Source organism: Lissotriton vulgaris, chromosome 2_2, assembly GCF_964263255.1.
Source record: "Lissotriton vulgaris chromosome 2_2, aLisVul1.2, whole genome shotgun sequence".
In the NCBI taxonomy this organism is placed as follows: Eukaryota; Metazoa; Chordata; class Amphibia; order Caudata; family Salamandridae; genus Lissotriton; species Lissotriton vulgaris.
The window spans coordinates 125,692,083-125,710,173 of NC_141688.1; positions in this window are offsets into that span (position 1 = coordinate 125,692,083).

The window sequence follows — 18,091 nt, forward strand, 5'->3', positions numbered from 1 at the left end:
CCATATACACAACATAGAACACAGCTGCACTACGGAAAGTCGGGTGCTTTTAATATGGCATTGCATGCATGAAAATGCACTTGGAGAGATTCATTGCAACGAAGAAGAGCTGTGCTTGTCCTGAGCAGTGATTCCTGGCATATAAACTTGGAGGTATGGGGTCTCCCTGACAAAGCCTAGAAGTCTTCTATACTTATAATAAATTAGCTTATAGCACGGGCAGGGTGGTAAGACATTGTAGTCCTGTTTCCACTAATATTATAAGATGATTTCCCCTTTTGTGCTTTATGGAATTGTAACCATGCTGATTATATTGTTCTTATGCATTTTGCTGCTTGTGTTGGCTAGTATACTGCATTGTAGAGCACGTTAGTTAAAATAAACATTTTAAACTATACAGTGTCTCTGTTTACTCACGCTGTCGACAAGTATAAGTGTTTGAATGAAAGAGTGTTCTTCTTCCCGCGATTCCTGAGAGGGACAGAGTGACATGTTCTAGAATGTCTAATCATTGGTAGATTTGCTGTAGTACGGAGAATGAATGAGACATTAGCTAGTCGGATCGGGGTTCTGGGTACTGAGGTGGGTTTTCTGGTACACCACTACACACTGAGGTCCTGGTTTCCTGCGCTAAGTCCTGTGTGTGTGCAGAATCCCTACAACATTGCGCACCTAACGTTTGGTCTGGTTCTTATTTTAGTGGAGAAGTGTGGCTCAGGGGTTAGAGTGGGCAGACCCGGAATCTGAGATCGGCCCTGGACCAGGGTTCAATTCCTCGCCTCGGCGGGTCTTGGGCTCAAAAATTCCACAGACTCAATAATTCTCGCTCCAGTGCCGTCTCGACTCACGGGTTCACACTCTGCGACTCTGGGCAATAGCTTGCTTAATCTCCACAACGGCCCCTCGCGGCGGGATGCCTGGCTTTCACCTTGTGGATACCCTGCCGGGGTTATCTCACAGGGGAATACCAGGACGGGTTCCCTAAGCAAGCGCCGGGAAACCCACTGCGGGTAGCTGTGCGCTATATAAGCTCAAATACATTTACATTTACATTTATTTTAGAAGCACTTGAGTAGTAGTGGTGCTTGTCCACACAATACCCTCACTTCTGTTTTCCTGTGAACAGTTGTGACAGCATAACAGCCGCGGTCGGTAGTGGGTGCACCTACAGGGCGGTGACGTGAGGAGGGGGAGGGGCATGGGGGGTAGCAATGTATGGATTACGGAGCTTTACAGGTAAGTAAATATTTAAATAAATAAAACGAATTTCGTTGCATGCACTGCATCCCCAAAAGCGATGCAGTGCGCGCAACGAAATTTGTTTTATTTATGTATATGTTTACTTACCAGTAAAGCTCAGTAATCCATACATTATTACCCCCCATCCTGCCCCTCCCCATGTCACCGCCCTGCAGGTACACCCACTACCGACCGCGGCTGCGGCATAACATACCTATATTGATGTTTTTATAGGTCTTTTCAAGCTTGATATAATTAAAAGGTTTTTCGTTTGATTTACTACCCTATATTGCGCTGCCACGAATTTGGTTGTTCTTTCCTAGTGCATATGGCTGAAGTCGATATTGCGGCTCGTAGCCGCGCACCGCTCCATCGTCATTTGCAAGCATATGGCGTACCGGTTGCGGGTATCGGTCTTAGTTTTGTAGTTGGAGCTAGTCCAGCTCACCACTTTGAGGTGTTTTATTCTTGGGTGACTTTCCCGTCAGTGAATGTTGATGATGACTTGTTCCATGTATACGCTCCCACTGCAACACCTGTGGCCTATCAACCTTATAGGACTCTCGAGGTTCCGATTTTGGCATGGCAACACCATATTTGGTTTAATGGCGCCTTACCCACACAGTGACTCCGGTCCGTTTAGGCTCTTTATCAATTCCCGGGGCCACTTGGCCAGTTTTGGCCGGGTTCATAGAACATCCACGTTATTTGGCAGTAAGAGTTGAAGAACTTTGTGCACTGCACGGCTCCTTAATTTAGGTACACTGAGCACTCGTGCAATACGTGTCACGCAATCTCCAGGTGAGCGCACCTGTGGTTGCTTCATAACCAGCTTGACCTGCCAGGATGGCTATTAGTCCTGTCATGGTTAATTTGGTTATGGGCAAGCATCCACAGAATAGGGATGATTTACCTTACTGACTTGCTGAGAAATTTGACCAGCTGGAAGCTGTATTTCCGAATACCACTCCTGTAGAAAAGCACAGGATTGTAACTATTAGTTTGCAGAAAGACGTAATACCCAAGGTAACCAATTGTGAAAATTGGGGTAAAGTGTTCGGCGGTGTATGCGAAATGTTTTGGCACACCATCAGTGACAGGGCTCCCCCCTGTAATTAAGCGTGTTTAGGATGACCACGGACCAGAGGCGGCTGTGGAATTGGGGATGAGGTTGTTTGGAGTGTTCGACATAGTTGCTGATCCACAAAATGGCGGCCACCTCGGAAAACAGCTTTGAGGCACGACACCCGGCAAAAACGGCACACTTGAGATCTGAGCAGACGACCGGGTGAAGAGCGGAGCGAGGACCTGGCGGCAGAATAATTAATTCAGCGCTATGCGGAGGCTGGGACTGGCAGAACACTGTGAGAGTGCATAACCCTGCTTGTGAAATGCTGGCTTGTGCAAGTGCTGGGGACCGAGTAATTTCCCCCAGGGGACCGCGCTGTTGAAGAGATGATCGGCAAACCCTGAAGGGAAGCGCAGAGGCCTGCATGAATATTAGACCGTTGGGCTGACTCCTCGCACCTGACTTTGAAATGATGCCCGGAGATCCATTACCCCACACAGGCCTGCAAATGTTTTTCTGAGGGCCAAGGCGCATTGAGGAGGCTCACGACTGATCGACTTCAATAGTATGAAGGGGTGCACGTGACGAACAGAAGCAAGAGCCCACCAACCAGGTCCCACCGCTTAACAGATGCTGGGAGTCGCCTGGCAGTAGCAGTGACTCCATCATGGCGCCCATGCTGATGCAGCTACAGGATGGACAGTATTTATACCGATTTATACTGATCTCCAATTAACACTATCAATATTCAGGATATGTGTCGACACTTAGTGAAAACATGAAGCTTTTCCACTAGGTGACTGCGCAAATGCCCAAACACTCACTATTGTTTTCACATTCACTGAGGGTAAGCTGGAGGGTGAGGCGACCAACGATGCTTAGATAGAATCATGACGTTGCCTCCTGGGCGGAATCCAGAATTGTTCTGACTTTTCGCAGAGCTAGAGTAACGTTGTGTTGATGCCTGGTGGAGCTATAACATGTAGCTATAGAGGAGCTTTACTCTGGGTCGCCCCCGTTGGTTGGCAACTACCCTGCTGGATATCAAACATGGTTTTCTTCCTCATCTACCCGTTATGTTCCTTTTCCTCCCTCCATCGATCTTGTTTTTCTATGTTTACTGAATGCTCTAGCAACAAATTTAACTGTAATGTAACTGTAACTGATGTAACGCTGTAACTCGTCTTAATCCTCATGTAAATCACTCTGATACCTCCGGGCCCAGCCTGGACTTCCTCATCACCTCGCCATGTCTTCTACCCCCTCCCCCGCCTCTTCCCTCCATCATTCTTTGTTTGCCTCTCCTATTCCCTTCTTCTTTTCCCTCAATCTCTATCCCCCTCCTTGCTTTGTTTATTCTGTGCCTATGCTCCGCTCAATCTCCCTCCCTGTTGCCCTTTTTTACATTATCCCCTTACCCTCTACTCGCCATGAACCAACGGATGCTGTAGGAATGTGGAATCTGACTACATGGTTGCCCCCACTTTTGTTCTGGTGTTTTGATGGTTTTTGACTTAGCTTGGCTGAGATCCTGCTATTCAGTGCCCCAGCCTAGCTGCCTCCTCTCTAAATGTATTGCACATACTTTAGGTACACTCCAGATTGGTTACTGGGTTACCCTTGTGAATCCCTAGTATATGGTACCTTAAGTACCAACGGCACAGGTACCCCAGAGGCCTACCAGGCGCTGAAGCATGTATTATGCCACCCCTGGGAAGCCTTCCAAAATGGCAGCACAGGTCTGCTACTGCAGCCTGGGTGAGGTGGTGCTTGCACCCCTTACTAAGATATAGGCTACCATTATCTACCTTAAATGACAGACACATATAAACCTATAAGTCGCTCCGATGGCAGGCCTTAACAATCCTAAAGGCAGAGTGCTTGGTTTTATGCAAGAGGGTGCCCATGCATGAGCAGGACGCCTCTGCAGCTTTCGGAATCTATTCTCTGAAGCTGTTCTGTGATACAGCCATTACCATACACTCTTAAGTGCATTATAACCTCGCAGTAAATGCTACTTTTGGAATGGCTGCATCAAAACATGTCGTGTTTGGTGTCAAACACTTTGGAATCCTACCTCCTACCAGCCCTTCTAGAGGGAGAAGACATGTACACACTTACCTGACCGGTAATAGTTTAAAAGAGCCCCAGCATCACAAAATGGATGTTGCAGCCACAGACACTAGTCTGACCTTCTGCTACTGGACGAAACTCCGGCAGGGGAGGCCTGGACAATAAGTTTCCTGTCACAGGGAGGTGTAACCACCTCCCCAGACAGGCTTTAGTGTATTGGGGCTGGGTGGGTGCATTCAGTGAATGCTTCTCAGACAGTGCTTGGTGTCCCCGTGCATAGCCCTGTTCAAACAGGTTGCAGGGGCCCTCAGCCCCTTCTCTGGCGTGAAACTCGACACAGGGGAAGGGGTGTAACCACTCCCACCCTGGGTCCTCCCATAGGGGGGACGCTAGAGTAAGTCCAACCCTAAAATTAGTATAAGTATAGGAACCCAGTCCTTAAGACTTTAGAATATACCTGTACCAAACTCTGCAACATATATCCTGGAACTTCGACATTCTATTTCGACTAGAAGACGGAAGAATCTCCCTCGCGGTCAAGGAGTGACTCTCCTGTTCAAACAGGCACCAAAGAAGCATCTTGCTGGTCTGCATTTCCAAGGCGCCCATGGGTTTCTGAAGGATTTGCGACACAGGAACCAGACTTCCAGACATCTGCGAGGCCGACACGAGATCCCAGCAAAGCTGAGACCTGCAGCCTTCACGAGAGACGTGGAACCGGAACTCCTGGACACTGTGCACATTTGCTAGTGCACCTACTTCCCGAGATTTCCTGAAGTTGTGCATTGGGCTACTTGTAGTCCAAGCCCTGAGCACCATCTGCACCAAAGATCGTGGGCCTACACTCCACGAGTGTTCCGTGGGCCCGCTTCTAGCATTTCTGCTCGAGACCCCTTCGCGATCCCAGGTCCGTCAACTGGTAGGTCCCCACGAAGGTAACTCTTTTGTTTCTTGGGCTTCCCTGGTTGCTCCAGATATGCCCTGACTCCCCTCCAAAGGGTGAGTCTCTCAGACCTTGCTGGTCTGCTCCGAAGCCAATCTTTGCATTCTGTGTGGGTTGCTGTTGCCAAGGCTTGTTGGGTCCAATCCGGATACCGACACCGCAGCACTCGACAACCGACATGGGACAGATCGGATCCAGCTCCTGGTTTTCGTCGACGCCTCCTGATCCTCGTGGCTGAAGAGTTAAGCTTCACCTTCTGCACCTGAAATCACCCGACGTCGGTGGGCATTCGACTATTGTGTCCCTGGTCACTGGCAAGTGACCCAGACTCTGTCCCCTCTGCTTTCAGGTTCTTTAGAACTCCGATACCCCCTTTGATCAATCCAGACGCTTTCCACTTGAACCCCTGCAGGCACTTTTCCACAGCTCACCATAGAACACAACGACGAAACCCGACACGAAAAGACTCCTATGCACCCGGCTTCCCTGGGTGAGATAACTCGAGTACTCCGGTGCTCCCGTGGGTGTTGACTCTCGAACTGTCTAGTTCTCACGAGTTTGCTTCAAGTCCACTCCTACGTGTCCCTGATCTTCAAAATTCGAATCCCAACTTTCTCCATAGATGTCAATGGTGATTCGCGGCTGTGTTTAGACACTGCACGCGTCCCCGTGGGTCTCCTGTGTCACTACCTTGGGTGGTTCCTGGTTGCCCCAGCGGTTTTACAGGCCCTAAGCCTTGTCTCTATCTTTTGTGGTTCTTATACCACTCACTTAGTATATGGTTTGTGACGCCCCTAGAGCTAATCATATAGTGTGCTAATTTACTGTGTGCTCAATAAGTTTACTGTATGTACTTTTGCCTCTAGCCTCATAAAGAGACTAGAGGGGTGTGTTTAGATTAAATACATATATTTTATATATATACTTGGTGTGCTTCTCCGTTCATTTGGTCATTTACGAGATTATAGACTGGTAAAACAAGCTGCTTTACATTCCTTCAAGACTTAGACTGAAGGCTGCTCTCCACAGCTACCACTAGGATAGCTTTCTATATAGGTTGTCTTTAAACCTACCATCACTAAGGGTCGTTTGGACTGGTGAAAGGGGCCCACTAGAATAGTGGACAACATATGCCAGGCCAACTTCTCACAGATGCAAACCGTAATTGACGCACCTTCTGTAACAATGGGTAACTTGTAACCTATGTAACCCTACCAGCCTGACTCCCTAAAACCACCCCCTTACGTATGCCTTTGTCCTAAGCACTCCGACTCCCCTTGTTGGGTATGGATCCAGCATTTTTGCCTTGGAGTCTCAGAGACCCTTCTGAAAGAGTCCACAGTGACAAGGGAGTCTCACATAGTGAAGAACTGGGATTGATCTCCTTAACTCTGGGAACGGTCTCCTACCAGCCAGAAGTAGGACACTGTGTTCACGCTGGGTTTTCTACAACCCCTCCCCCTCCTCTTCCCTCCTTCATTCTTTTAAGTGTGTCCGTGACCAAAACATTCCTCTCCACATGTTGGTGAGGAATCCAGCATGTATGCCCTGGAATCTCAGCGACCCTGCTGAGAGAGTCCACCGTGACAAGGAAATCACACAAAATGGAAGATTGGGAATAACCCCTTTACCACAGGGAGCCGTCGCCCACCCAGCCGGACATCGGACACAGTTACCTCCTCGTCTCCTCGCCATGCCTCCTGCCCCCTCCCCGCACCTCTTCCCTCCTTTCATTCTTGGCTTGCCTCCCCTTTTCCTTTCCTCTCTCCCCTGAATCTCTCCCCCGCTTGCTTTGTTTTCCTTGTACCTATTCTCCGCTTAATTTCCCTCCCTGTCGCACTTTGACATTACCCCCCTACCCTTCTACACGCCATGAACCAACTAATGTAACCTGTAATTGATGTATCTTCTGTAACAATGTGTAACGTGAAACCTACTTAACTCTCCTCATGTAAAGTGCTCTGATACCTCCGGGTCGAGCCAGTTCTATATAAAACTCAATAAATAAATAAATAAATCCTTGCCAATGTCAAGGGGTATTGCAGTCAACTTTCAAGTGTCTAATGCCTTACGCCTTGTCCCGGAAGATGAGAAACCCTGCCCTTTACCAAAAATCATTGCAAATGCCTATAAGACGATTGGCCGCAATAGTTTGGGTGTTAAACCTTTTGCTAAAATGCCAGTGCAACAGGAAACACAGATGACACAGTCTGCAAAAGACGACCATCCACCGTTTCCAAAGAAAAATTGGAAGAATAAAAAACAGGGGAAGCAACAGCAGAAACAAGGGTTGCGTGCCACGTCACCTGCACCAGACTCTTCTGAGCGCACTTATGATTTGTGCAACCGCGCGAGAATTAGGTCTCCTGACAGATTTCAGGTTCCTGATCAGCGCTCTCCTCGTTCTTCACAGGACACATCAGGCTCACAGGCTGGTGGCAGAGAACGCCATGAGCGTGGAAGAGGCCGGGGTGCCCCGCAAGGACGTGAGCAGCCTCGCCAGACTGACGGAAAAGGCAATCTGGACGATTTTTTTCGTCAGCGCCCACAGTTTCAGAAAAAGAAAGTGGCTGCTTTAACAGCCAGATATGCCACAGGTGGTGAGGACACAGCTCCAGAACCTAACCTAAGCAGTAACGTTGCTAGACAGCTCAGCGGAGGTTACCATAGTGCAGCAAGCACTGTGTCCATTTCTGGAGGCGACAACAACTGAAACGTTCATCCCAGTTGAAACTGACGATACCCAAGTTGCTCCCCCTGACAGATTATAGGACATGGTCCTTATGATTGAAGGTGATATACAATGTATAATTAAAGGGACCTTTTGGGAAAATCTGACTTCTTATGACATTTTGGTGGCAGAGACAGATTGACCCCCACCTTTTGTTCTTGCAGCTCTGAGAGGGGAGGAAGTAATACTTCCTAGTTTTTCACGTAACGTCTCCAAGGAGCACGCGGAGGCTTTTGAAGAAGAGTGAGCTTTGGTGCTTGCACCGGCGCTGTACTGTACTCAGGTGGGATGGGATAAAGATTCTCCCCCGTATGATATACCATTACGGTCCATGCGACAGCCACAAGCTCAGTATCCCAAAAGCTCCCATTTCGGAAATTCTGACTCAATTAGGATATCAAGTAGTAATTGAGACATGTTTGTCACCAATGAATAACCCTCTGTTTACCGTAACCAAACCCAATGGGTCGTACTGCCTAGTTTTGGATTATCGGCATTTAAATTCTCATTGTCGTACCTGTGCGGTTCAGAATACCCATAGTTCTGCTCTAGTGGACAGTTTAGTTTGTAAAAAAAAATATAACTACCCTTGATATTTCCAACGGCTTTTTCAGTCACAATTTGTCACCTGAAAGCTGTCAATAGACCGCCTTTACCTCCGGTGGAAAACAAAAACAATTTCGACGTTTGGCTAGGGGCTACAAAAACAGCCCAGGTGATTTCGCAGTCTGTGTCGTCTCTTTGTTGCACGGCATAGACCCTGTTGCGTATTCGTCCGTTGATGATATTTATCTCACAGACGACAAATTATGGCTGCATCTTTGACGAGTGGACAGCATCATACTTTTGTTTGGGGACTACGGCTATGAGTTACATTTTGCAAATTCACACATTGCAGAGTATACAGTGTTGTTCTTGGGCTACAAGCTCCATAATGAAGGTAGAGGCTTGGTGCCTCACAACCTGGAGAAATGTGCACGTTTGCGACCTCTTACAACCCTGAAAAAACTACAGTTTTTGCTGGGATTTTTAAACTTCGGTCGAACTTATATTCCCGACTATGCCCAGTGTATCAAACCGTTTTATGCTTTGGTACAACCTTCTTTTTCAAAAGTCGGCTGGCTTCCGGAACATTCAGCTATCCTGCAATCTTTGCAGTCTGATCTTCTAGAATCTAAATACTTGCTGACACATGATAACCACACTAACCTGGTGATAGGTATCGTGCAAGAGTTGTATACACTCAGGCACCAGGTTACTGTACCGCCCATTTAGCTGCGCTGCGCGCTCTGGTGCTGGCCCTTCAGTTTGCAGATCCGAACGTGACTACTCTCATTGTGAGCGATTCTTACTACTGTGTTCAGTCTTTTAATGACATCTTACACTTTTGGTCTCAAAATGACTATTGTGATTCTAAAGGCAGCGCAGTTAAGCATAAAATGCATTGGGTTCGAGTTGCAGATGTTAAAGAATGTCTTCCTCTCACAAATGTAATTCATAGTATTGGCCACCAGCGTGTAGGAGTACACGCAGTTGGCAATAGTTTAACTGATGAAGCAGCTAAATCAGCAGTAGCCACAAATTCAGTTGCAACGGTTACTAGATCCATGAGTAAGATTGATAATGACATCTTGGAAGCTCTTGCTGCTACAGAGAAGGGCGGCAATTCCCCGCAGGCTTTCCCTTCCAGATACTCATATCACTTAAGTCCCGATAAAGTCCCTTATGTAAGGATTAATGACGTTGGTGACAGGTTAATGCCCAACGCGGAGCGCAGACTTTCACTGATAACAGCCGCACACGAAGGTTTAGCTTTGGCCCATGCTAGAGTGTCTGCGACCATTTCAATCTTACAGCAGCGTGGCATTGGTTGTATAAACAAACCTGTAATTATGTGCTCTCATGTGACATTTACCAACAGATGAAGCTGTCTCCGGTTGAACCTCCACCACAATCACCGCTGTGTATTTCTAATAGACCTTTTGGATGTGTTTATTTAGATCACTGCGTCCATTTTCTGCAGATACTGCCTAAAATTCATCTTAGTTACAGTTGATTCGTGCACATGTTTTCTTTGGGTGTGGCCACAACAAAGTGCTAATGCTCGAACTGTCATTAGGGATCTGCATGTCTTTATGGGAATTTTTGCATGTGGCACTTTCCATTCTGACCAGGGTCCTGCATTTGCCTCTAAGGCGTGCAAAGAGGCCATGGGGTCTGTGGCAGTGCTGATCAAATTTTGGTCTGCGTACAGACCTGAGGGGAATTCAGTTGTGGAGCGGATGAACCGTGACTAAAAGTAATCCTTGACAGCTAGGGTCCTAGGTACTGGCAGGAACTGGTTCGCCCATTTGTATAGCTTACAACGTGCACTAAATAATCTCCCCAGAAGATCTTTGGGTGGGCGGACTCCATATAAAATGCTATTTGGCATGAAACTGTTTGTGCCAGACTTTGATGGTCTAGACATGGCCGCAACAGCCGCATCCTTTGACGTAGATAATCATTCTGCTGTATTACAGAAGCTACAAGAGACCAGAGACAGTCTTGCAAAGGAACACTTGCCTCAGCCACTGATTCAGCACTGCAGAGGCTGGCTACCCAAAGTTGGAGACCTGGTTGAGAGAAGGTGGAGAACAAAAAAGAGTTTGGCCCCTCTTATTGTGCACCTACCCCAGTGCTTGGCTTGAAGGGTACTCGTACCGTCATTTTGCCACCACTTCCTGGTCAAAAAGACAACAAAAACGTCTCTGTGGACAATGTCCTGTTACAACATCTGGCCAATCCTGAATAGTATAACACCAGTATCTTCATGTACCACAATTTCCAGGAATCAAGTGTTGTTCACTTCAGACACTGCGCAGCCTGATACTGCCTTAGAAATGGACTCTGTCAATAACCCTTTGTAAATCTCCCTACTTCCAGTCTAAATGAAGAAACTGAGTATACTTATCCTGCAACCGAAAGATACCTTTCACCAGTCACGTTTCTCTTTTGACTCGAACTCTACATTATCATTAACTTCTACCAAATTCTCTATTTTCGTGGCCTGGTTTAAACAAACTTATTTGATTCCACCTTGGACCTACATTTGGTTGGTCCTTTTTGCCATTTTTCATTTCATGTCAATTGGATTTGTGACATTCTTTTTCCTTCTCATAAATGGTCACTACATACTTGAACGCTCTGCTGTGAAACTCGTCGATGGAACTTTGGCCCCGCATTTGTCTTCCCACATCATGAAGAGGGACCTGGCTTCTGTCAACATATCCGCCAGGCCAGTTGCGGATGGCATAGTTTGGGATGCATTGAATTTTCCGATTCATGGCCCTCCAGAGATAATCATTTATCATTTATTAATGACATGTCAGTGGGACGCTTTGATCTGTGTAAGGCCACAATAGATCTTAAATCTGTGTAGGGTTCCAGTCCATGGCAGGTGCGAGGCACTGAAGCTTTACATCGCTCGTGCCTCATTCTGACACACATTTTACTTTTGAATGATCCGGTCTATCTACTACGTGTTTTGGATTGGTAACTTCAAAGCAAATGAATGCCCTTGCCATTCCCGCTCTGGCTGCATATCTTAACTGGACCAATCATACTGATTATTCCATGGACGACTTGCAGTGCTTATTCCAGAATGTTACTTTTAATATTTCTGCTTTAGACCTCAAGGTTGGTTGGTTTGGCAAACCATCTCAAATGCTTGCCAACTCCGTTTCCATGACAAGGCCCCTGGCTATGCACAGGATAGGCCTGATCCACGTTTTTCTAACTCCCATTCGTTCACCACTTATTCAGTTGGTAAATTGTGTCAAAACTGGTTAAAACACTCAACACTGTCATCTGTGAAACAGCATTTGTCGTTATTATAAGGTGACATTGATTTTACAGATTTTATAAACGGCCCAGATGGTGCTAGATCGAAACGATTTATTTATGCAACCTATAATGAAATATGGAAGCTGTCCCAAATTGAGGTTCCTTCCCGTTTAAGGGTGTTAAACTGGGCTAATTTGGAGAAAATCCTTGCTGTTGTGGATAATAGTATTAACACACTTTTCTCCCACATTTATACATTGGACAGTATTGTCTCATCTGTTGTTGATATTGTGCAAGATGATGTGTCTCTTTTGTATTATGGACAGAATCAATTGCGTTTATTTATGCATTTTGCATGGACATTACAAACTCTTAAGATGGGGAAAGTTCATTGGGATCATTTGAACGCTACATCCTTGTTTATGCCGTTTAACTTAACAGACAAACAGCAATTTAGGTCCATGAAAGATGCTACATACACTCTTATACATATTGAAAAATTAGAACCTTTGCCTTTTTCTGTGGCTGTAACTGAAGCTGCTGTCTGGCTCATTCACGGGGTAATAACATTACCATTTCCTTTGTTTAAATTTAGCTCCTGCATGAACCATCACCCCTTAGGCTGCTTTGAACCCCTGGGCAGTGCTTTCCTTCATGAGGTGTGGTCGTTACCATTCGCTTACAGATGCTTGCGGGATGAAAAAGAAATTTATTTAACTGGGGAATCATGCGATTCGACTATAGGTTATTCGCTGGTTTGCAAAATATATACAGTTGCATGGAGCTTTTAACCTAACAACCCTGAATCTCGCATGCATTCTGAAAGGTATTCCAGTGCTCAATATTAAACCAACTTTCACTCTGCTTGCAAACTGTAGTTATCTGCTTTTAAATAAGGAGGAATGTTGCGGTATGCTTGCTGGCATCCCTTACATTGTGACAGTCTCGCAAAGTGTGGTTTGCAGTAAAAACTTACTGTTTCCACCCCAAGAGGGGAGACTCAATCACTCGATCTGGCCTTCCATTCCAATTTTGAGAGCGGACTTCGAAAAGGTGAGCAGAATTAGAGAATTGTTATCCCAAAAAGAAGTTTTGCTCACATCTGCATGTGAGACATTCGTCCTTCATGTGGCCAATACCCGATCAGAGGTGCAGGCCCTTCTTAATACAGATCTCCCACTGCATTTTGATGCTTTGATACATACCATTTTTGCTCATTTTTTTAAAGTTGTGGGCTCTGGCCTTGTGTCTTCTTTCCAAACTATTATTGTGTAATACTGGCATTTATTCATTCTATTTTGTCCAGCTTCTTCAGTCGGTTGCCACTATTACTTACCATAGCTGCTGGAGTACTGCTATTAATTTGCCTGCTGCGCAATGGCTTCTTTTCCGGTGGCACTACACAGCCAAGACCGACTGCAGATGCTTTATAGCCGTATGCTTGAATGCTCTGGTACTCTGCCCCTGGCCACACTCGGCATGGCTTACCGATTATCATTTCGTTTTGCCTATTACACTTGCGTGCGACTTGTCTTCACCTGCTTAGAATGTTCATTTGAATGGGCATTATGCCTTTGCCTCTCCAATACAGTGTCTCCTGCCCCAGATTTTGATCTGCTGATGAGTTCCTTTGTGTCCCATGAGCAAGAGTGTTCCGGTGTTGGGATTATGGCCTGCGCAGCTGCCCTTGGAGTTTTGGCACAGTGGGATATCTGTGCAGCAGCACAGGATTTCCTACAAGGAAGTTACATCGAGTATCACGCAAGTTGTCCGGTGAAAGTGCTGGAGGCACCTCTTATTGAGGAACATGTCTGTTCTTTCAGTTTGCTTGAATGGATGGCGGCTCTTTTTTCTGACGATAACAATGACTTCCTCTTGGAGGCTGTTGCAACTTACTGCTCATACACTTTGATGGATTAACCGTGCTGGCACGATCAACTGCAGGAATTTTTTTGTTTGTTTGTTTCCATTTTTCTCTTTCATTTTCTGTTGACAATTTTGTATTTGTCAATCGTGTTACAATACAAAAATTAATTTTTTCTCTCCCTCCAAAACTGACAGACTAAATTCCAAATTGACTTTTTGCCGCTATCTCAAATCACTGGATGATCGATGCTCTGACTTCATTCTCAAACTTCTTGTACTCTGTGTTCTCAGTGTGTCTCTGTCCAATGGACTGACCAGGGGAGGGTGTAGTGAGGTCACGGAATTAACTGCAGACATTGCTAGGTTAGCATTAGTTTGCATATGCTTGGCAGCCATTTTGCCGCTTTTGCATGCGTTACCATATGGCTTTATTCTCAAGGATAAACTGCTGGGGTATTTGTGCATGAGAACTGTCTGCCCTTCACACATTTAGCTGTACTCTGTGCTCCTAGTCTTCACAGCGTGTTCAAGGTCGAAAACGATGTATGCTGTTGATTCACTTTGGTCAGTCCCGCGCCCATAGACACAAAAAAGAACACAGCTGCACTACTGAAAGTCAGGTGCTTTTAATATGGAATTGCATGCATGAAAAGGCACTTGGAGAGATTCATTCCAACAAAGAAGAGCTGTGCTTGTCCTGAGATGTGATTCCTTGCATATAAACTTGGAGGTATGGGGTCCCCTTGACAAAGCCTAGAGGTCTTCTATACTTATAATAAACTAGCTTATAGAACAGGGAGGATGGTAAGGCGTTATAGCCCTGGTTCCACTATTATTACGAGATGATTTCCCCTTTTGTGCTTTATGGAATTGTAACCATGCTGATTATATTGTTCTTATGCATTTCGCTGCTTGTGTTCGCTAGTATGAAACGCGTTACTTACCTGTAACAGCAGTTATCCAGTATTGGTGTCTTTCATAGATTCACATGCCTGAATCATTCCCCGTTGTCGAGACGGGAGCCTCCGGTCACTAGAAAAGTAATGTCCTATAGACATACATAGAGAAAAAATAGGCCTAAGGGCCTCACCTTAGTAGCCTATCCTTGTCCTTATGCAAAAAGGACCAAACTCTTAGAGTCAGCCAATCAGCTATCACCTCCCTCTAGAACCTTCCTGACAGGAGCCTCAGTCTCTCAGATTTTCGTACGCACCAAGCTAGGTAGGCGTAATACCGTTAGAGAGAAACGTGAGTCCTTCCAGGGGAGGCGGGAGGGTTGCATGTGAATCTATGAAAGACACCAATTCTGGATAACTGCTGTTACAGGTAAGTAACGCGTTTCTTATCCAGTATTAGGGGCGTCTTTCATAGATTCACATGCCTGAATCAGAGTAGTCAGCAATACATTATGCACATTTCTGATATAATCATGCTACATAGTCATTTTAGATAATACACATATTACCATGCGACTTTGAAACATTAGCATATATCAATATATTATAACAGCAAGAGATGTGCATACCAGGATGGCGGGATGTTGGAAGGCTCACCTCACTGGAATAGATGGCGAAGCACCGCCTGGCCCACTGCTGCATCCTTCAGAAGTTCAGCATCCAGGCAGTAGTGTCTGGAGAAGGTGTGCGGTGACTTCCACGTCGCCGCTCTACATATTTCCAAAATCGGCACCCCAGCGAACAGCGCTGCTGATGTGGACATCGCTCTGGTGGAATGCGCTTTAACATTAGCACTCAAAGGCCGTCCGGCCCTGTCATGGCAGAATGCTATCGCTGAGGAGATCCACCTTGAGATGCTCTGTTTCGTTATAGGCATACCCATCCTTGGCCTACTGTAGGCCACGAATAGCTGTGATGACTTCCTGAAGCTCTTTGTTTTGTCTATGTAAAACTTTAGACACCTTTTGAGGTCCAAGGGGTGTAGCGTCCTTTCTGCTGCAGTGGTAGGGTTCGCAAAGAAAGAACGTAGAACCATCGGTTCATTAAGATGAAAGTCTGAAGGCACTTTCGGTATGAACTTGGGATTTGTCCTCAGCACCACCCTGTCCTGTTTGAACTGCATGAAGGGTTCCTGAATGGATAGAGCCTGTAGCTCGCTTACTCTCCTGGCAGATGTTAGAGCGAGCAGCAGAGCCGTCTTCCATGAGATGTACTTGATGGATGCTCGATGAATGGGCTCAAAAGGGTGCCTCATGAGTTGGTTGAGGACTAAATTGAGGTGCCATGTCGGTGGGACCCTTCTAGGTCTTCGGAAGGATCTATATAGTCCCTTTAGGAACTGCTTGATAAGCCTATTGGACCAAAGAGACAGTCCTTTGAAGGTCCTGGTGTATCGTGAAATGGCCGCCAAATGCACCTTTATGGATGCATGCGTCAGTCCTGACTATGCCAAGTGTAGTAGATATGGCAATATCTGTTCAGGTGTGATATGGAGTGCTCTCAGGCCTTTCTCTAAACACCATATGCAGAATCGTTTCCATTTTAGAGAGTAGGTTTTGTTGGTACTGTCCGCTCTTGCTTTTGCCAGCACGTCCCTGCATTCCTGCGGGATGTTTAGATGACAGAACTCTTTGTGCTCAGGAGCCAGGCCGATAACCTGAGCGATTGCAGGTTCGGGTGTTGCACCTGCCCGTTGGACATTGTCAGCAGGTTCGGGTGCTGCTTCAGACGGATCGGTGTCCTGATGGAGAGGCGATGAAGATCCGAGAACCAGTGCTGCCTCGGCCAGAGCGGGGCAATTAGGATCAGGGTACAAGGCTCCGCCTTCATCTTCCTGAGGACCCTGGGAATCATCGGAAATGGCGGAAAAGCGTACGCAAATACGCTGAACCAACTGATGGAAAAAGCATTTCCGAGTGACCTTGGTTGGGGACGCCAGCTTGCGTAGTTTGGGCATTTGGCGTTCTCCTTGGTGGCAAACAGGTCGATTCCTGGGACTCCCCATTCTGAGAATATGTGATCCAGCGTACTCTTGTCAAGCTCCCATTCGTGGGAGAGGGATTTCTGTCTGCTTAGGGCGTCCGCAATGGTGTTGTCCTTGCCCGGGACATAGTCCGCCCTGAGCGTGATCCCATGGAGTACAAGCCAGTTCCAGACCTTTTGCGATTCGCGTGATAGAGTGAGAGAACGCGTTCCTCCCTGTTTGTTGAGATAGTGCATCGTCGTGGTGTTGTCCGTTCTGACGAGCACCTGGGAGTTCTGGATGCATGGTAAAAAGGCCTGTAGTGCCAGGTACACAGCTCTCAGCTCCAGAAGATTGATATGGAGTTGTCTTTCCTGATTTGTCCATTTGCCGCTTATTCGGAGGTCCTGGAGGACAGCTCCCCAGCCTTCCAGGGATGCATCCGTGGTGATCACCAAAGGTGCTGCTGGAAGCAGGAACGGCAGACCTATAGACAAATTCTTGTGATTTTTCCACCATTCTAGGCTCTTGGATATTTGTGGTGTTATCTTCACAATGTCCTCGAAAGAACCTGTACTCTGTGTCCATTGGTTCGTGAGGGCTTCTTGCAATGGGCGCATCCTAAGTCTGCAGTGAGGGATGAGGAGTATACAAGAAGACATCATTCCTAGGAGTGATTTGTAGGTTCGAACTTTTAGGGACTTCTTTGATGCCACAGCCGTGGCCAGAGATATTATTTTGTTCTTCCTCTCCTTTGAAGGAAATGCCCTTGCGCATTCCGTGTTCAAGGTCGCCCCGAGGAAGGTGATGTTTCTCGTTGGGGTCATGCAGGATTTCTCGTAATTGAGAGTTAATCCAAGCTGCTGAAAAAGATTGGTGCAGGCGTTGGAAGATTCGATCGCTCCTGCAGCTGAAGGTGCCTTTACCAGCCAGTCGTCAAGATAGGAGAAGACTTGGTGACCCATTTGACGCAGGAAAGCTGCCACAGGCGAAAGGCACTTGGTGAAAATCCGCGGTGCGGACTTGAGGCCAAACGGTAGGACTTTGAATTGGAAGTGCTGTCCTGCCACCTCGAATCTCAGGAATTTTCTGTGACCCTTGAGGATCGGGATGTGGTAGTAGGCATCCTGGAGATCCAAAGATGTCATAAAATCTCCTTTTTCCAGTATGCCTAGTATTTCTTGGATCGTCACCATCCTGAACGACTGACTCTTCAGGAAAGAGTTGAGAGACCTGAGGTCTAGAATGGGCCTCCACTTTTTCTCCTTCTTGCGTATAAGAAAGAAGCGGGAATAGAATCCTTTCCCTCTTAGAGACAATGGAACTCGTTCGATTGCTCCTTTCTTCAACATCGCAGATATTTCCTGGAGAAGCAGGCGTAGATGTTTGTGTGGCAGCCTGCGGGAAGGGGTTGCAGGTGGGATGG